The following is a 22,604-nucleotide window of genomic DNA, read 5'->3' as shown; positions in this document are numbered from 1 at the left end:
GAAAAGCATTTCAAATGTAATATTCCTTAATTGACAATAAAAAAGTGTTTGTATCCCATTTTATAAAGAAGCCCACTTATGCTCCATAATCATTTATTTTGTTTCTATTTATTCCTTGAAGGGTAGAAACTTAAATGATTAACTCACCTTTGCTTCTTCAAACTCTTTCACTCACAAATTTTGACCTGATACTAAATTAAAGGCTATGTCTTCACAATTCCCTGTTTTACTTAAAAACACGCTGTCATGGGTTTTTTAGCCCTGGAAGCTGAACTTCTGCTTTGTTTTTGGATGTAGTCCAAAGTTCACCTATTAGAGCTTTTGTTCTCCACTTTAACAATATGGTCTATTTGCAGAGCACATATATAAAACCTGTCTAGAATGTGAAAGGACATTAGACTAGATTTTCACTAGTTTTCTGTTGTGTGATGGTATTATTTTCTAATTGCTAACATAAACATCATGGATTGAGGTAATGATTTTCCCATGACTTAAATTTCTTTTATGTGAATATTTATCATATACATGTTCATTCTATTTGGTTAGCATTATTGAGCACCTTGGGAATTCTCAGCAATCTGTAATGTGGGAATGACTTGGTTTGTTGCATAGTTAGAAGTCTGTGAAATGTTTCAAAGTTTGAGAAATGAGTTATTTGTCCCATTTAAGTCCATACTAGCAATCACTAACTAATTTTTAGGTAAATTGCTTACTATTTATTAACATGGCATATGCTGAATAGAAAAATAGCCAGTGCTATTTCAGAATATTAAATAACAAATTCTGTATTTAGGGATTCAGTGAAAAGATTCTGATAGGTTTCTATATAAGCAGCAAATACTTAAGTTCAGAAACAAAATATTCAGTTCTTCATAAAGTTCTATAAATAAAGTAAAACAATCATTATTATTTTACACTTGGAAAGGATACAGTGAGGTTCATAAAGTTGAACCCACATATTTGTTGAACTTTGTTTTTTGAAGAAGAAATATCTATGTGATAGAAGAAGGGAAAAATTCAATCAACTTCTACCCAGTCTGTCTGGAGATAAATAATTAAACCTAATCACTACTTTCTCCTTGAGTTTTACTTTGAACTCTTTTTTACATTAGCTGATTCTACCAATATGAAATCAGACAAACATCTAGATTAAAATGGAGGGCAATTTGTGATGAGCTTATGTATAGTTGGTTTTATGGAGACAGCATTTATTTTGTAAGTAAACTTAACTTGAAAATACAAAATTTATAAATTGCATTATATATAGCTATTTGGGATGGACATGAGAAGAGACAATTTATAATATAGTCAACACACCATAGCTGTGTGTGTTTGGTGACAGAGTCAACCAAACAGATTTAAATTAAAAAAAAAATACCTTTTCACCTCTATTAAATGTAAACAGATATTTCTTTTACCATCATTTCCTAAACAGTATAGAAACAAATATTTGCATGGCATTTCTGTTTTATTAGCTTTATAAATAATTTAAAGTTTTTTAAGAGTAAACAAAAGGACGTCTATGCATCATAAGAGAATACCATACCATTACACACTTGACAACCTAAGTTCTTAGAGCATTTTGATGGATGGCTATGTGAGATGGCAGGGAAGTGATTCTGGACAGAGGAGGAACCGATGATCTGAAAGCATCATTTGCAATGGTGAGCACAATGTGACTGAGCCAAAAAGCAGAACTTTTCTCATAAAAGCAGAATGCAGTCAACTCATTCATTTTTGTGGAATGGAAGGCAGGGTGAACCATGACAGAGAATCACCTGATTTAGCAATAGGATGACATTTCTTTAAATTTCTTCCACTTCTTCAGTGAAATATGATGAGATTATCGGCAGATATAAAGAGAAGGGAAGAAAAATTTGAAGTTTTACTTGTGACGGAGAGACATAAAATAAATGCCTTGAAATTGGAGAGTGAATGGAATACCAAAGCATAGTATATTGCCAAGCAGGTGAAAGGTTCTTTGGGGAACAATAAGGATGTTTGTTTTTGTGTATGAAGTCACATCCTACTGTCCAAGTATAGTTATATATCAGCTGAAACTATAATTTATTCAAAATCTGATTTTGTCTAGTAGTCAAAGAAGAAAAATAAAGGAAGAAACTTAAAGAAGTATTGGAGAAGAGAATTTTAATAATGAACCAGTGAGGCCAATTAAGGATATTTGTAAAGCAATGAAGAGCAAGTGAGCCACAAAGAGTCAATTTAGATAAAGATCTTGCAGTTCCTTGATGGCTGAGATGCAAGAATTGCAAATGCAGATCGTGAGGACCCGGAAAGATCTTGGAACAGAAATCAAGAATATGTTCTGGCAGCAAGTTTTAGGTTATGTGCAAGTAAAAGGACAAATCATTGATGGTAAGAAATCAATGAATCATAAACTAAAGGGATAGTGTCGAATGAAGGCACAAGAACTCCTGGAAAGAAGTTGTTTGCAAAAGCTGATTGACTCACTAGAACCTCAGTGATGTGGAGAGGTTAGAATGCTCCAGGTCCAAAGCCTAATTACAGTTTATCCTGGGCAGTGTTTAGCTTCTCAAATAGCTGTTGCTTGCTCACCTCTGTGATAGTCTAACAAGCTGATAAACAGTTACAAACCTTTGGAATGCATTAACTTAACAAAACATTGTTCTCTGTCAACCAAGGGGCTGAGAATACAATAACAGAAGTTCTGGAGCCTGTAGCCAAAAATCTCTGCCTGGTTCTAACCTGCCTTGCTGGTGTTTTCACCTATGTATTTTTTTAAGTCTTGATTTATGACTTTCTTTGTTTTGTTACTATAAAAATTTCATGAAACTGCGTCTATGTGGGAACATGGAATTTGGGATAACCTAAATCTGTATTTCGGGGCCATGGTCACTCAGAATAAACTATCCTTTATTCGCTTTGCATGAGAACAGAGTCTTTGCGTCAGCAAATGAATCAGATGTATAGATACAGAAAATATCAAAGATGGAGAAAAGAGGATGATATAATGAGCAAGGTGATAGAGGTACTCATGAGTAGAAAATAAATGTGGACTGTGTGAAGTTTGTAGAAAACGAAAGAGAAATATAATATATTACATCACTCAAGCTTTTATCCAATAAATCGTTATTTTGTGTATTCCAAAATCCAAATATGGTGCTGGGTTCAAGAGGAAACATGAGAGACCTTTGTGTTCTATTTTAAAGTAGGTGCAGAAAGTTTCCTAACATTAAGTCTGGGCTCAACATTTTCGTGGTTGTTTTCCTGATTCTATTATATTATGATAATCATCTGTTTGCAGTTCTTTTTTTTCTTTGACTATAAATATCTTGAATGTGTGTCCCAATTGTGTTGCCTAAATCATAGAAGATATGCAATAAATGCAAACTAATTGAATAGAAAAAGGAACTATCAGCTACTGGAGATGGGAGTACATACTTCAGGTGCCTGAAGTTCTGTGTTTGATTTTTACATCCAGAAAGAAGGAAGAAAGAAAGAAGGAAGAAAGAGAGATAAATATCTAAGTTGAAAACAATTGGCAATCTCTTATTGTGTTTTACCACCAAAACTTAACAATTACATCATAAAAACGTCATCCTGAAATAAGACCAGAAAAAAATTGAGTAAGATTTCTATATGTCCTATGATGTATTGAATCCATCACATCATGTGGAAATATAATCCTAATCTGTATGGAAATGTTTCATATATTTCATCAACATAATGCTTTCCTTAAATAATTTTCAACAGATATTAAACATCCAAGAGTCATTAAATGCCACAGAAAACATTCCCTACAAGAGAAGATAATTTTCTTTTGACCATTCCAGAAAGTCTACAAAGCAGGCTCTGTGTTTTGAGTATCCTCTGTGCCTATACTTCAATCCTATTGTGCCCTAATTCCATATGTATTTCCATTTAGCTACTGAGACAAACGCAACCCATGTAATATTGAAATGTTAGTCACACATAAGCTACTTTAAAAATAATAATATTCCCAGTATAAGCATCTTGTAGAAAAACCTAAAACTCTATGCTTGTATACTAGAATGGACCAATTAAATGAGCAATTAAATAGAATTTAGGTAGTAAGATCTGAGTTTCTCACTGGCAGAGGAGAGTTCATAGATATACTAATTTGTTGAGAACCAGATTGATAAAAGGTGTTGTCAGAGGTCCCATTAGAAGGATAAAAGGAAACTATTTCTGTGTCCTTGCTCAGGGGCAAACTTGATAAGTTCTGGCCTGAGGCTGGCGCCATGGCCTTAAAGGAGTTAAGGAGACCTAAGGAGACTGGAATTATCAGTCCGAAGGCTGCTGTAGTTTCTGATGCCCTTGAGATATCCTGTGCTCCCCTTATACAACAGTGCTCCATTAGCTTCTTGTTGACTGCCTTCCATTGTGTGATGGGTTTCTGCTGACTTTGTCCCATTTCTCTCCTAAAAACTTTATATAAGATGCCGTACTTCTTAACAACCTTGCTTGGCATAAGTCATCAGCTTTTTCTCCCAATATTCCTCTCTTCTTTATCTTCTAATCCCAGATCTTCCAAATTAGGGCCCTGTCATCGATAACCTGCCTTCTAGTCCAGGTCAATAATCATAGAATTGAAAATATATTAGAAAATGAAACAAGCAGAAAACACGAATCTCTCTCTCTCTCTATCTCTCTCTCTCTCTCTCTCTCTCTCTCTCTCTCTCTCTCTCTCTCTGGGTATGTGTATGAGAGGGGAGAGAGAAAGACAGACACAGAGAGAGAGAAAGAGAGAGAGAGAGAGAGAGAGAGAGAGAGAGAGAGAGAGAGAGAGAGAGAAGACTATACATGTATATTTTCCCTTGGTCTTTTGGCTAATGAGCTTAAAAGCAAGGTCAACATAGATTTAAAAATTGATTTCTAATCCTTTCTTCCAATAAAAGAAACTAGAGAATGTGAAGGAATTCTGATTAAAGACCCAATATACAAGATTAGCCTAGTTTGACCTCTAGTGGTTTGGTGGTTAATCTTGGCTGACAACTTCTACAAATTCAATACCTTGTACTCATGATCCTGTTACTGAGGAAATTGGGCTTCTGTTTTTTTCACATTTTTATCTTGTTAATAAAATAATTTAGAGATTGACTTGGAAGAACACTTGAAAAGAATTTTATTTGAGTCTGAGAGAAGAATACCATACCATACAGGTTTAAACATTGGGACTTGCCAGAAGGATAACAAAGACAAGAAAAAGGGAAAGCCATGATGTATGTGCAGCTATGCTGAACATGCAACCCTTATAAAAGTGAGAGAAAATGGGTATCTGAGAAAGAAGCCTTTGGCCAGTATCAAAAAGCAAAGAAAAAATTAAAGAAAGGAAGGCAAACAGAAAGAAAGAGGAAAAGAATTATATTGATTTTGAGTTATTTAGAAAAGCAGGAAGGTTCTTCCATGTTAAGTGATGGAAGCTTTGAAAGCCTGTACAATGAGGGAAGGCTTCTGGGAGAAAAGTACATTAATAATTATTCCTTGTGCTTAGTTTATTCTTCCTGTAAACCAGCTTTTCTGGGGATCAGAATCTTGGTTATGTGATTTCCATGCCAAGTTGGATTAAGTCTTAAACAGAAGAGACAATAAGATGTGGTCTTTTGGGGGCTGTTAGGATATTAGGTCTCTGCTCCAGACCCAGAGGTAGAAGTTACATTCTATTTTTTTGATCAGGAAAAGGCCACTTTGTTTTAATGTCTCTCCAAAAGCTCAGGTACCACCACCTTTATCCTATGGCAATTTAAATCCTAAGCTGTAGTAAAGCTAATGTTTATCTTTCTAGTGTTACCAGGGTAGGACCAAAAACTTTAGTGGCTGCTAAGGCTACTGTAATAATACTGTTTATATTGTATGTTTTATTAATGGAATTTACAAACTAAATAAAGCTTTGAATGAACACAAATTATCCACTGTTCTTTTTTATGTATGTTATCTAGATTTTGGTTCCAAATTCTTATTTTGAATATGAACAGTTACCTACAAAATAAATTCCTGTGTAATTTCTTGTTTCTCTGTTATTGTCATATTTGGTAATTAATTAATGTCAATCATGGATAATGAGGAGAATACAAATACTGACTCCTGAATATGTCTGGAATATTCACATAAGGTTAGGGCTATTCCTTCCTTAAATTTATGGAGTCTCTCTGGTGAAACCATTGAGGCTTGGAATTTTATTTATAGCAAGGCTTCAGACTATCTTGTCAATTATTTAATTCAGTGAACACTCTATATGTTCTTCTTCACTTGTGTCAATATTCATCAAGTTAAATTTGTTAAATAAGATGAGAAGCTAACCTGCATTCTAAACATACAGGCTAAGAATGAAAGATTCAATAACGTGCACCTGCTAGCAAGTCAGTCGAGCATGAAGAGAGCCAATGCTCAGAGAATATCTTCAAGTGTGTTGGGGGGAAGTTTATTAATTCTTTATTTTTCAGGAAATGCATAAAGCTTATTTTTATTTTGAGTTATAAAGATTTTTCATAAAATAGATACCAGATAAGCAGTTTTTTAAAGTTATTTTCAGCCTATCCATGCTTCAAAACATCTATAAAAAACATGATTAAGGAACAATAGAGATTTTCAACTCTTCTTGAAATAAGCTATAAAATTCTGGAATGAATTTTGTTTGCTTTAATCAATTTAGGGTGAGAAAGTATTCAAACCACTTCTAAAGCATAAAGTAATTTAAAGTCAGGAAATCTATGTAGTGGTCATCCAAAAGACAAAGTCATGTTATTTTTTTTAAGTATATTGCTACATGACATTCGTCTCTAGAAAGATAATGAATTTTACTGTGGATATCACAGCATGAAGTAAAGTGATAGACTTACCAGAAGAACATTGTGTGGATGGGAAGGGAACAATTTTGAAACTCCTTTGGAAACAGAAAGTGGTTTTTATCTTATAATCTGTTTTGGGTTCCATCTAAGTAAGTACAGTTCAAAACACTTAGCTCTGAAACATTGGCAGGGCTACATATAATTTGAAAACTATACATCAGCAAAGTTAATAACATAAAATAAGTTGATTATGGGTTCTACAATAAAGGTTAATGTATTAGGTTTATGATAACCTGTATCATACATTATAAATTTCTTTTTCTAATGAAACACTGTATTTCTATACAGAAGATACAAAAACTTGGTTAAAAGTAACAAATACATTTCTATATATCCATCAAAAGAGGTCAACATTTTCTGTAAAATATGTACCATGCTTTATTTCTTTATTCTACTATTGATGGACAGCTAGATTAGTTCTATGACTTAATTATTGTGAGTTGTAATTGTCCTGAAAGAAATAATTATATTCTAAAATGAAACCTGTGTCTCTCAATTTATCAAACTATTCTATGAAACCAGAATTCTTCCCAGGAATCTCTTGTGTGGAAAAGAAAAGGGGTGAAGCCTGGCCAGCCAGAAAGGGAATTTGTTTCCCAGAAAACAGATTTTGCACAGTTGTTACAATTTGTCAGACTACCCTGTAGGATGAGACCAAAGCCAAGACATATTTGCCCAGTAATGGGAAGGAACCACATCTAAACGATGCTGCTTAGATTTGTACAATCCCAAACCTCTATGTAAACTTCAATCTCATGTCAGGACCCTGAAAGTGTACTAGAGTACTTTACTGCATCCCTTTGTCCCTTTTCCCATAAGGCTATACCAAACAAATTTCCTTTTTTTTTTTTTAATTTTAATTTACCACTTTTAACTGATTTCTTCAGGTTTGCCAAACATGATTTTCTAGGGGTACAGACTGTGACCCAATGTTTGGTAACAGAATTGTAGTGAATACCAATTTGCAAATATGCACATGATATATTGACTTGCAATCTCTTGAGTATTGTATCCCTGGATCATATGATAGATCTATTTTTTTTTTGAGAAACCTCCATGTTGATTTCCAAAGCTGCTGGACTAGTTTATATTCCAACCAGAAGCACACGATGTTTACTTTTGTCTCCACCCCTGGAATTTGCTTTTATTTGTTTTCTTCATTCCATTCTGATTGGGGAAAGATTAAAACCTTAGAACAGTTTTAAATTTAATTCCTGTGATGGCTAGTAACACAATAAAACTTTTTAGCCATCAAGAAGGACAAACACAAGTTGTTTATAGTAAAGTGTATACAACTAGAGATAATTTCAGTAAATGAACTAAACCAGTCTTAGGAAGACAAATATTACATATTATGTCTTATTTCTGGGCCTCAGATTTTATATAGATACATAAAATCATTTAAATATAACTAACATAAAAGTAGAAGTGAAACTATCTGGAAAGCAAAGGGGATTAATGAGAGGGAGAAAGGGAAGTCAAGGGAGAAAAAGGGAGTATCGTTAAAACATAGCACATAACTGTAAAAACGGTCTTATGAAATTTGTTTCAGATTTAAAAGAAGTTCAATAAACTATTAAATAAAGTATTTAAAACAGCAAGCTGGAGTGTAAAGCAGAATATTCTTTCAATGTCCATAATAACAAAACAACCAAATATGTATAAGCCTTATATTTAAAGTGTATGGAGCAAGAGAGATGGCTCAGCATTTAACAACAGTCGCTGTTCTTGCAGAAGACTCAGGTTTGGTTCCCAGTACTGACATAGTGGCTTTGCCTGTAACTGCAGCACAAGGTAGGTATGTGATGCTCGTGCATGCATATAAACATTCACACAGAAAACACACACAAAAGGAAAACCACAATTCTTAATGAAAAATAAATGGAAATGTGTATTAATTTAGCCTACTAAGGATTGGGAACTATCCACTTATTCATTAAATAGTTGTTTATTATTCTATTATTCTCTTTTCCTCTTTTATGGTGAAATCTGTGGTGGTTTGTATGAGAAGCTCTCATAGGTTTATATATTTGAAAACTAGGTCTCTAGTTGGTAGAACCATTTGGGAAGGATTAGAGGCATGGCCTTGTTGGAGGATTTGTGTCACTGGAGGAGAGACTGAGCTTTCAAAAACTCTCACCACTCTCAGTTAGCTCTCTCTGACTAGTGGCTCTTATTTCAACGTGTCGGCTCCCAGCTATTGCTCCGGCACCATTCCTGGCTTCCTACTGCCTTGCTCCCCACCATGATGTTCATGGACCCTACACCTCCGGAATCATAAGATCCCAAATTAAATGCCTTCTACTACAACTTGCCATTATCACAGTACTTTGTCCTGACAATAGAAAACAAACTAAGACAGAAAATAAGTCAAAAGTTTTTATAATTAATGTGACCCCAAAATGTGCTCATTGCAGATTTAGAAATAAAGTAACTGTTCATATAATTTATAGATTATTCAAAAATTGAATAAAATAAGAACAAAATAAAACATTGTAATGGTATTTAATACTCAAAATAAAACTTTATATCTTAGAGGATACATAGAATCAATGTCAGTATGATATAACTTCATTTTTAATAATTCAATAAAATTTATGTTTATGGTCCATGTATTTTTTAGTTCACCATTTTATTTTGCTATTGTAATGGAAACTTGTAATAGGAAACATAATGCAGAAATAGCTCAAAGATAATTGTCCATCTAAGCCACATATTACCTAGAAAAGGGCAAAAACCTCTTTACATGTGATGATGATTTAAAACTGAGTGTAGAGTGTTAGATGGTTTCTTCATTAGAAAGCATTCAGTCTTATAGGAACTATTTAGTGGTAGTCACAATGACTTTTGATTAAACTTAATGGAACATCAAACACTTTAATGGAGCTATGGACACTTTCCAATATGTAAATAGATGCCATACATGGTAACCTAGGCAGGATAAATATCCTAGACTTAGACCTTAGGGCTAGCAATTTTACCACAATTGTTTTGGAACATAAAAGAATTTGAAATTAAAATCATAAATCATACAGTGAAGCTTAAAGCTAATATATGATTTGATCTCTAAATGCTTTGTTGGAATCAGAGCCAAGTAATACTAATTTAATGAAGTTGTACTAAAATACACAGAGAAATTTGTCTCAACAAAGACCTTTTCTTTATATATAGAAGCCATATCCCATCTTCAATAAGGACAAAAATAACTTCTTTACACGGAAGAGCAGTGGCCTACTATCAAGGGTTAGGACTACAAAAGTTCCTAAAATATATACCAGAAACCAGGACTGATCAACTTGGCCCATTTCATGATTTCAGTTAACACTGGGCGTGTTCTCATTATTGGTCTTCTTATGCAGAATTTGAATTTACATGCCACTGTCACCAATTTGAAAATCCATTATAAGACAAAATACAATATTAATGGTGATGTCTTTATCTTCAAGCTGGTTTAAGTAAATAATAAACCTCTATTCATAAAATAGTACTATTGAATATAAAGAGGTATATACATCAAAATATAGGTTAGATGTTCATGTTTTTAATCTGTTGCCACCTCTCCTCTCCTTCCCTTTCTCACACTCTCTTTTTTTTCTCTCCCTTCATTACTTCTTTCTATTGTCCTCCACTGTAGGTAATCTGAACAATATTGATTTAGATTCACAATTCTTAATCCTTTTGAAATGTCTTCACAAATAATCATACTCTAACTCCCAGATTTAGTAAAATTTTATTTTCCCCTGCCAGTAATTTCTATAGTATAAAATACCAAACATTCTATTTTAATTCATTTCTACATTGCTTAAATTCAGATAGACTCTATACTAGACCCCATGACTACTTTATTTTCTGTATAGTTATATTCATTTTTCATCATTTGCCTAATGTCTTCCTTTCCCATTGTACTTGAGCTCAATAGCTGAGATCAACAATCAATTAATATTGATCACTTGCTGGCAAGAATTTTAAATTATTACTCTCCTGCTAAATTATTCAAAGTAAACATAGAGAGTCTGTGTTTCTATGCATGGAGCATAGCAAATGTTCAATAAATTTTGTTGATTGGTCATCATTTCTTTTTCCAGAATGTCTGCCTGGGATATTATGTCATAGGGGATTAGTAAAACACACTTCTAAGTGTGTTTCATAAAGCTTTTCCAGAGAATGGAACAGCAATTGAGATGGAGGACCTGATCTGAATATGGGAAATACCATTCAGAGGGCTGGGCCTTTTTATGAAATAAAAGTTGAAGCATGAGGAGGCCAGGTCATCCCGGAACTCTCTAGCCTTATTGGTCAAGGGTAGCTATTGTTGCTTATTCTAACTTTAACTGCAAATATGAGCTCATACCTGTGATTCTGCAGTGGGCTTTCATAAGGAGAGGACAATTTTATTAGAGTGTTAAAGATAAATATGCATAGAGAGCAAGCTGTAGGTGTCATGTCTGAGCATTGAGATTTCAGAGAATCAATAAGGAATCCCAAACTATTAGGGAAGCCACAGGTGTTAAAATAAGCTCAGAAATGAGACACAAGTTAGAAAAGGTTTTTTTTGTTTTTTTTTTCCCCCCTGAGTATTTCAGAGAAGCAGGAAAATTTCTGAAACTGTGTGGGTGTGGTCTATTTTGCTACTATTCTAGGTGGCAGGAAATCTGGGAAGGAAAAGTACACTACCTGATTAAAAGGATAAGTACTTACCTATCTTTTTAGAATAGTTTAAGGTGAGGCCACCTAAGGGACAATTCACCTTCCTGAAGTCTGGTCACTCTTACAGGAGAAACAATAACACAGCTCCAGCTAGAGACAGATTCTCTTCTTCACTATAATATCTCCCCCTCTGAAGTAACTCTAAAATCACTTAGATCACCTGAAATTGGGGAATAGACTTCATTTATTTTTAATGAAAATCTGGTAATCCAGTTCCAAAACTGTGCACCAGAAGGGATTAATGTCTGAACTGCAGTTCTAGCCTCCACCTTCATATATAGTGTTAAGTCAAAAGTGTTCATTTATAAAGATATATGAAAGCAGAACTCGTTCTTTCATTCCTGACTGGAGAATGATGTACATAGCTTTTGGGGTCTCTGCCCGGAGGTGCCTGTCCATCTTCAATTTCCTATTCTCATAACTCCACCCCCTCCCAGAAGGGTAACCCTAACAGCAATTAGGGAATTAGGTTGATGACTCATCTGGATTCCTAGAGCTGAATGTGTCTACTGGGTGTGGTGGTACAGGTACTCCTCTGATACACCTTTCTGAAAGACTCCAAAAATGCATTAATAATTACATTTGTATGACCACCAGATGTAGAAAGATGTCTTTGAAAGGTTATCCAATTCCAAGTGCTCAGTCTTAAACACATGTACATTGTACCAACACTAAATGGACTCAACAGGTTGTATTCATATATACATATATATTTATATGTAACAATACTAAAGAAAAAGAAGTCATGAATTTGAGAGGGAGTAGTCATGAGCATGGGTCTGGTTGGAAGACGGAGGTAGAATTGATAGGACTATAGTACATATATAGAAAATTCTCAAAATAATTAAAACTAAGAAGAAAAAGAAATTGGTAATAGCAGATGTAATTAGCAAGAATTCCATTTCTTTTTATTTACTGGCTCTGCCAACTAACTCCCTCTAACATCCTCTACAAGTGATCTCAATTACTTCAATCTGAACAATTCTTCTCAAAGAAACATTCTGCTTTAATTTTTGATGTGGATTGTGAGAAAAGGGTGGAAGCTGATCTGAATAGCTCTAGGTATGTTCTGCATTGACTCTTGTTTAAATGCATTGCCATGCCCTCTCAGAGAACAGCTCTGTAAACTTTGGTTCCACTCTCTATCTCCCCAGCAGAGAAAAGAAGCAGTATCATACAGCCAACACTGTTTCTGCCTCGTTTTGCGGAAGGAATCATCTTAACCTTTTTCGGAAATGTAGACCAATGTCCAGCAATGCCTTCATCACACCAACTTCAGCAGAAGCACCGATAGCCACAGTGCGTAGTCACAGCAGATGAGCATGGTAAATCTCCTTTCCCAGTGGCTGTCTGAAAGAATCAAGTAACACAACATGGAACTTATATAAGTTAACACCTTTTGGGGAAATTTAAGTCAGATTCAAATAAGAAATAACAAGGAGCCTCAAGACTCACTAACTCTTTCCAATACTGAGAACAATATTTTCATTCACCCAATCTGGTTTTAAACCATGTGATGGACTAGCTTCAAAAATATTCTTGTGAGGATGTGGCCAGTTCATTAAGTCTTTTTTGTATTTCTCTCCTGACTGCTTATTTTTCTTGCCCCTTTTTCCTTACCACTCTGGTGTATTCTGGTGAATTTCTACAATAAGGAATACACAAACATCCATTTTCTCTTGTATCCTATCAAAAACCCCACTCACAAGCCTTACTTAGTGTGCTGAAATATATCTTCTGTGGATATCACTCTGTATGCTGTGAATGTGCTGCTTTGATTTGGTTGATAAATAAAATGCTGGTTGGCCAGTAGCCAGGCAGGGAGTATAGTATAGGCAGGACAAGCAGAGAGGAGAATTCTGGGAACATGAAGGCTGAGTCAGGAGATGCTGCCAGACACTGCCATGAGAAGCAAGATGTAAAGATGTAAGCCACGACTCACATGGCAAGGTATAGATTTACAGAAATGGGTTAATTTAAGATGTAAGAACTAGCTAGCAAGAAACCTGAGCCATTAGGCCTTACAGTTTGTAATTAATATAAGCTTCTGTGTGTTTATTTGAATCTGAGTGGCTGTGGGCCTGGGTGGGACTGGAAAAAACTTCAGCTACACATATTATTAACCTTTATCCACTTGCTGCCAGTAAAGAGATCTATGGATGCTCAAAATATTCATAAGTATATTTGATCCTCTGTTTATCTCTTAAATAATACTGATACTTAAAAAAATGATTGTGATGGGGATTCTTCAATTGTCTTTCTAAAGTGTGTGATGCATTTTCTTTATTCAGGAAAAATTTCCAAATATTGCCAAATAATATGCAGATGCCTACAGGTTTGGCTCATGTGTTCATTAAGGATTAAGGCAATAGTAGGTAAAAAAGACAGACAAGAGCTTATTTGAACATAATGATGTGCTAAACAATATTTTATTAAGCTCCATACATACAAGAATACTAGAACTTTAATCGTGAATTATTTAAGACTCGTGTGAGGAAAACGAAGCTGAAAGAAAGGGAACAAATCACATATATATGTTTGAAAACTTTTTATACAACATTTTCTGAACGGAAATTGAGAGAGATAAAAAACAAGGAAAAAGAATGTACATCAAAGGTTTTAGAAAAAAATATTTATAAATAATTTATACAACTTGTTTAAAATTTTATTAGTTTCTTTTCTCACACCAAATTTTCCAGATCCTCGCTGATTTCTGTATACTTGATACATTTGGATATTTTAAGTAGGGAAACTGTCTTGACAAATGATAGAGACACTTTACAGTCACTCCTGTCAACACTAATATTTCTTTTATCTATTCTTATTAAACTTGAAAACGGTCGTGAAATCATTTTAATACAGATGCACAGTGGTGCTTTGTCAAGTGTGCTACTTCATAATACTCCAGATTGGCAAAGGAAAAACATGAGTGAAAGAGTCTGTCTAATTGGCTCAGAAACACAGAACCACATTGTAGTTTGTGGACCTATTCACAGGTACTGTTTGGGTTAAGCCACCATTTTACAGTCTTATTTCTAGGTGGTTAACCACCCCAGGAGCTGTTATTTACTCCCATTTCTAAATCTTGGGAAACTGAACTCATATTCCCCAAATCAACATCTTATATCACTGCAGGGAATTTTGAGGGTAACCTCAGCACCAATATCTTCCTGTCCTGGACCTACATTCCTGTTAATTGTAGAGCATTGAATTAGAACAAAAAAATGACATACAGGATAAAGGATTAGGAATTAAGCAGTAATATCTTCAATGGAACAATTTTATTAAGACTAACCACAAACTGACTTAAGAGAAAATGTTACTGAACTCATCTATCTATCTATCTATCTATCTATCTATCTATCTATCTATCTATCTATCTATCATCTATCTATCTAATCTATCACCTATCTACCTATATTCATCATTGTAGAATTAGGCAATGTTATTATTGCCTTTTGATCAACTGAAAATGGTGAGATTATAATCACAATTTCTTTCTAGTTAATTATTTAATAAGTACCAAAACAATTGAGCACCTACTATGTGCTCTTGGCTATGTTTGTTTCTAAGAATGTAGTGATAACCAAAGGAGTCTACTTGTTTCTCTAATGGAAGATACAGTCAAGTTGCATTATCATTTATAACCTGTTACACAAACTGGGTGTAAGAATCTAATTTCATAACTGTAATTAACACTGGACTGTGATTGAAGACTTTCTAAAGATTACATAATCACATTTAAAACGTTACAAAAAGAGTTTAGAAAACTAATTGGTAGACACCTTAAGCTAGTCAACAGTTTTAAGTTTTATAGTTAATTATAAATGCTATTGATGGTTTTTGCTTTATCTCATATTTATTATCTCATTTATCTTATATTTATTTTGTCATATTTGGTTGTTATCTGTTAGAAGACCGTTCTTTTTTAATGAGAGACAGAAAGGGAGGGGATCTAAAGGGGAAGTGATGTGGGAAGGAACTGGAAGAAATAAAGGCGGGGGAAACTGTAATCAGGACATACTGTTAGAGAAAAGAATCTATTTTCAATAAATGGAAAAATAAAGAAAGAGCCTTCTGTAATGTAGCTAGAGAATAAATCTTATGAGGCAAAACATAAGCTCACTTATGAAATGCTGAGTATTCATCCTATAATACATTGACTCAGCCTAACTGCTTTTAGGTAAGAAATATAAATAGAAAGGTATTTGGGAAATCCTACAGCTGATAAACACCTTCAGGAGATTTTTCAAGATGAAGTAAAAGAAAATTACCACCAGAAAGTGTGTGTTTCTTTATCTCTCAGATAGAAAAGTTTAGTTCTCACTGACATCATGTATTTTTTTGCATACCCTGAGTGCAGTCTTAGAACTGGTTCTCAAAGACTGCAATACAAGGTGTTTTCTATTCCTGGGCTATAGCCAATAGGCAATTGGTCAGAGGCCCTAAAACAGCTGAGGGGGCCTGAGGTCCTGCTTCGAGGGCCATATCTGGGTCTGTGGCCCTACCATAGCGTGGTTCTGTGTTGCTGTCCATAACTCCTGATATCATTGAAGGCCATGTAGATGTCAGGGGTCTCTGCTGCCACCTAGGGTCATGTTGGTGTCCTAGGGCTATGCTGCCTTGGGGGACATGCTAATGCAGGTGGCTTGCACTGCCACCTGGGGTCATGGTGACATTTGAGCCTGGGCTGCTTCTTAGGACCATGTCTAGGTCCATGGTCCTATCACAGCTGGGGTATGTATTAATGTCCATGACCCATGTTGCTACCAAGGACTCATAGATGTCAGGGGTTTAGGCCACAACTTATGACTATGTGGGTATCCAAGACCCATGCTGCCACCAGGGCCTATGCTGTCACTGGGGATATGGTGTCACCTGGGCCAGGGCTGCGGCCTAGGGCCATGTCTGGGCCTGTGGTCCATCAGGCTGGGGTATGGGGTGATGTCCATGGCACCTGTTACAATCAAGGGCTCTTCAGGTGCCCAGGGGCTGGTCAGCCACCTGAGACAATGTTGGTGTCCAAGGACTGTACTGATCTAGGGTGCTACGGTGAAGTCTGGTCCAAGCTGCTGCCAAGGGCCATGTCTAGGTCCGCGGTCCTGTTGCCACTGGTTTCAGTGTTGATGGCCATAGCCCGTGTTACCACAAGGGGTCTTAGGAGCCATTCAAGTTGAAATCCCAGGGCCATGCTTAGCTGGACACACTCCTCACTGGCCTTGGGATGGCTGGCCCTGCCTCTGGCTGGATACTGAAGCAGGTGAGCTGGCCCCCACACTCAGGAAAGATGACCCCACTTGTGGGAGCCCGTTCTCGGGTTCCTCATGGCTTTACCCAGCAGGTCCGCATAGAGGATGATTAGACTACGGGCCTGAGTGCAGGTGTCTAGGATGGTCTGCACTTGGCTGTGCTGGGGGAGGAGGTCTTTTGCTCCACCCCTTGGTGTCTCTATAAATACCCTGGGGCAGAGAGAGTCAGGGCCCGTTGGAATAGGTTCCAGGCCCTCTCGAGGCTATCCTTTATTTTCTATCTGTTTATCTCCGCAAGATTCTCCGCAATAAATCCTTCTATCTAATATTTCCTGCTGCTCGCACTCAAAAAAACTCTGGGGAACTGTGGGGGTGGTGGGTAAACGCCCCACACCCACTCCTCACCACGGGGGGCACCTCACCTGGGCAGTACATTAGAGCTGGCCCCAGGATCATAAGAGTGGGAGAACTAGCCCTGCCCTTTACCAGCTGTGCACAGGCGAGTGTAGATGCTGCAGCCTGCCCAGGCAGCTCACTAGAACGTCCCCTGTTCTTGGGGGTGCTGATGAGCCAGCCTGGAGGGTATGAGAGCAGAACTGACCCCATGCCTCCTTGTATGCCCCCTATAGCAATCTGGAGGGAAAGAGGACCTTGCACCTAATCCAGGCAAGACAATGGAGCTGGCCCTGGTAGTGTGAGTGTGAGTGAGTGAGACCCAAAGTTTTGACAGGTGGACTGGTTCTGCTCCTTGCCGCATGCTGTGTTGCGAGTTGGTGGAAGCTGTGCTGGAGAACTTTCCAGGGTGGTGACGCTGGGGGAAAGCCAGCAGGCTGATGAGCCCAGCTATCACCCAGCCTAAAAACCAGGTCCGTGTGTTGGCTCACCTTAACATCCACCTCATCTATGAATTGTTGGAGCATGAGAAGGGGACAAACCTATAGATTATAGGATCTCCATGACACAGGACGACAGGATATCCAAGAGAAGCCCCAGTGAGAGTCCATTATCTATGGAATAGCAGAGGCCAGAGCCCTCAAGGCAGACCAATGGCTCATGGCAATGAACAATTGTGAATGAAGATGAAAGGACTAAAGAGTGAACCGTGAACCTGACAGCTTCTGTGAGGAGCCGCTTCTTCTTCTTTTCCTCCTCCTCCTCCTCCTCCTCCTCCTTCTTCTTCTTCTTCTTCTTCTTCTTCCTCTTCTTCCTCTTCCTTTGTTTTGTTTTTTTCTTTTTTGTTTTGTTTTGTTTGTTTAGTCTGGTTTTTGGCTTTTCTTTTAAATTTTGTTTTGTTTTAGGGGGAGTTGCAAGAGTGGGGGTGGATGCAGGGGCATGGGGAGATGGATGGGATTGGGATACATGATATGAAATATACAAAGAATAAATAAAAGTTTAAAAAAGACCAGAAATGTATGATCTATTCTCAAGAGAGAAGACAAACTGTGATTTACAGCATATTTAAGGCAGATATAAATATTCTCAAAGATATGCAATATGCTTATACAAATGAAAATATAGAAAAACAACGAAGACTAAGAGACATTTTAAAATTCCTATGGTAGTAATAGAAGTGTAATATATATATATATTTAAAACAAAAAGACACACTCAATAGTATGTTAAAATGATAGAGGAAATTATGTATAAATAAAAAGACTGCTTTTCTCAATAATTGTTGAGAATTCTCAACATATATATATATATATATATATATATATATATATATATATATAATTAGCCTCTGATGGAGAAAAAATGAGATTGAGAGTGGGGTAAAAGATTTTATCAAAAGTTGGGAAGATGCACATTTATAATTTTATAACAAAGTCAGTAAACGTAGGAAAGAAACAATAAAGAAACCAATGTCCAGACATAGTGCATTTGAGTTTCTGAAGATGTGGGACACAAATAAATAATTGAAATAACACTGAAATAGAAACTACAAACAGAAAAAAATTAAAAATCTCTAACTTTGAATTACAAACCACAGAAAGCACCAGAGCAGTATCTATGACATACTTAGAAGGTGAACATATGCCTGGCATTTAGAATTGTAACTTAAATTGTGGTTCTATAATAATAATTAATGACTTATTTGTCGTATATGAGAAACACACACACACACACACACACACACACACACACACACACACACACATACTTCCATACATAATTTCATTCCAAGACATTGGTGTGGTTTATGAAAAACATTAGTTGTCCTCAAAAACCATATAGTTTATTTAAGATAGCTTAGATGACTGGACATGTGTCATGTAGCATGAGGCCAAAGAGCAATATGTCTTTCAGAGCCAATGGATTCTATAAAATAAGACCCCAGTAGAAAAGGAGCCCCATGTACAAATTAGATAAATACCCCAGAGAGAGGGGCTCCTGAACTGAGAAACTAGTTGGCCAGATAGAGTATAAAAATGAAAGTCTGGAGAGAAGAGGTTGTAGCTCAAACTCTGGAAGAGATGAGATAGAAAAATGTCCATGTGCTTTAGGATGAAGAGAGTTATGTCTAAAAGAAAGTGTACATTGACAAACATCCAGGAGAGACAAAGGAGCTGCATTCATCCTATATTTTATTGTATCTTCAGATTTAAAAGTCCATTTGAACAGTTACAGTCTAAAAATTTGGGCACTGTCTTTTGCCACTTCTTTAAAACTAATACCTGTACACCCCAGTGTTCCATTTCTTGTCACTTCTTTCCTGTACTGTGGACTCTGTCACAGTCTCTGTCTTTACCAAACAAGCCCAAAATCTGATCCTAAACTTAGAAACCAGCACCAGCCCAATTCAACAGATGGTAAACATTTTTCTCATCTTTTTTCCTGTTCTACAAGAAGGCTTCAAACAAACCAATCGTCAATTCATTTGGTGGGATCTAATGCACTTCTAATTTTTTTTAGTGACTTAACCATGAATGACTTGCTTTCTCTTGAAGGAATTGTGGATGAAGAACACAAGGGTGGACACTAATGAAAAGGTTACAAACAATTGCTCACAAATGTGCTCTTTCTCTCAACAGATTGGCAGTATTTTGTGAGGGGGAAACATTTGTAAAGATATTTTAGCATAAATTTACATCTACATAATCTCAAAATGTCATTGTATACTGGAAAGCATCTTGATTCTGCTCAGCTCATGCCAACCCTGTTTTCATCTTGACACTATAACACATAGTACAGAGGTGGGTACCACACAGCAAGTGCTTCTATTTTAGCATGGTTTTTTGTGCTAGTACCTTCTGAGGCATGCTGCAAAAGTCCCCCTTGAAGCTATGATTTCTCTTTGTGGCTGCTCAGCTCTATTTTTCCCTGCACAGCTTCTGACTAATTTCAGCTCGGTTGGCAGCCCTTACTTCTCATATAAAACTAGGGGTTATACTATCTTCTTTTATGTTGGGTATGGAATTGTGATGGTTTTCATTTTGAATAACCTATGGAAGACTGCTGTTTATTTACACAGCCACATTCCTACTGGAAGTCTGTCCTTGTATTTTAAAGAAGTCATTTTGATGGCTGTTTCTTGATTATACAGGTTATCTTAACCAATTAATCATTCGTGGATATGTGTGCATGAGTAAATAAATGATGTATATTTGTGTATCCATGGAGGTATACAGGTCTGAAGGCACAAATGGGTATGGATGTGAGGCCAGAGGCTGACTGAAAATGTCTACGCAATCATTATCCATCTTATTGTTGTTATTTTCTTAATGTTTTCATTTTTCAGTATATAAGAATTTATTTTTATTTAAATTTTTTGAGAATTTCATTCACGAAGACTCGAGTTATATCTTTCTAATATTCTCTTTTCCTTCCAATTCCTTTGTGCCTCACCTACTCCCTCTCAAATTCACATCTTCTTTAATAATTACGTGTGTGTGTGTGTGTGTGTGTGAGTGTGTGTGTGTGTGTGTGTGTGTGTATGTGTGTGTGTGTGTGTAACTTGCTGAGTCTGTTTAGTGTTGCTCATATGTGTATATGTTAAGAATTGACTGCGTAATGTGGGATAATCTCTCAGGGTATTCAGTCTTTGAGAAAAACTGATTTCTCCTCTCTCAGCAGCTATTAATTTCCTTATAGATCTTCCTCTAGGATTAAAACCTTGTAAGATTTCACCTGTCCACATTGGCATGTAAACTACTATTGTCACTGTGCAAATCTCCTTTCAATGAACATACTTTCCTTTTTGTTTTGAAATTACAATCATTTATTAGATGTCATGGGTGGAGCTTCTTTGGTGTATACAGATGACCCCTAAGTAACAGCCGACTCTTGGTGCTCTGACTTTTACAAGCTGTCCCTCTTTAGAAATATTTTTCAATCCAATCCTTAGGTATAATGTTGTGTTGCAAATGTATTGATTGGTTTTGGAATCCCACAATCAGTTGTTTTCTATATTTTAATCACCTGTGCCTTTCTGTAATGGTCTCTGACTACTGAAAAAGGAAGCTTTTGAGAGAAATGAGAGATATACTTATCTATGAATATTATAGAATGGTGTTAAAAATTATGTTGTTGGTGGTAGCAGGTTCTTGTGTAGGGACCATGATCTCACCAACCACATGAACTTGGCTGGGTTTACGTACTAGGAATAAATTTCCTTCTACAGAACCAGTCCTGACTCCAATTAACTGGATGCTAGTTACTCCAACAAATAAGCGCCACTATTATATGCTTGATAAAACCATTCCATATGAGCCATTGTTGTGGGTCACAGGCTTTACATCTGGATAGGGTGACTGCTGTTTTCATCCTTGGTAGCTTGAGTAACATTTTCAGATACTTACATGAGATAGTTATCAGGAAGGAAGCTTTCTGGTTAGTTCTAGCTAGATTCCCCCAAGTCCTGTGTCTGAAGTGTGTGGTGTCTTATCTTCAAGTTCTATAAGGCAACAGAGGGCAATCTCAATAGATTTGGGGTGTCTTAGACTACCCTGACCAACAGCTTGAAAGGAAATATGCATTGGTCACGCTGCTATATTGACCAACAACTTGAAAGGAAATATGCATTGGTCACGCATGCATATTAAGTTGCCCCCACCCCTTGCTGTCCAACAGCACAAAGGCTTCAGGCAGTGGCCTGGGTGGAGAGCTAGCCCTACACCACTCTAGTTATGGCACAGCTCTTTTCAGCTGATGGCTTCTGGCCTGGATGCAGGTATAGAAAGACTTATCCTCCCTTGGAGGGTGGCCACTAGGATTTTGACCATGAGCCAGTGAATATATGGACCACACAAATGGACTTCCCTTTTTTTGGAGGAGGGTATGGGAGAAAGGGAGTAGACATAGAAGTCTGGGCAGTGAATGTGATCAGGGAACATGATGTGAGATTCCCAAATAATCAATAAAGATAATTTTGAAGATTATTTTATAGGCAATTGTGAATCTGTAGCCTGAACTGGTCATCTCCTATGGTCAGATAAGACTTCTAGTGGAGGAATTGGGACACCAACTCAGCCATATAATCTTTGACCTATAGTCTGTCCTGCCTATGGGATGTTCTGGGGTAAGGATGGCACAGAGACTGTGGGAGTGGCCAACCAATGACTGGCTCAGCCTGAGACCCATGCCACAAGAATGAGCCTACCCTTGACAATGCCTGAAGTGCCAGGACCCAGAGTCTGGATGGTCCAAAGATCTAGGATAGAACCAAACAAGACAAAAAAAAAGTCTATGTAATGATGACTAATGATATTCTGCTATACTCATAGATGGGTGCCTATCCCAATAGTCATTAGAGAGGCTTCATCCAGCAACTGGTGGAAACAGATGCAGAGACTCTTTA

Source organism: Peromyscus eremicus, chromosome 2 (assembly GCF_949786415.1).
Source record: "Peromyscus eremicus chromosome 2, PerEre_H2_v1, whole genome shotgun sequence".
Taxonomy (NCBI): domain Eukaryota; kingdom Metazoa; phylum Chordata; class Mammalia; order Rodentia; family Cricetidae; genus Peromyscus; species Peromyscus eremicus.
The sequence above is the reverse complement of the archived record's forward strand: the minus strand, read 5'-3'. Positions refer to the sequence as shown.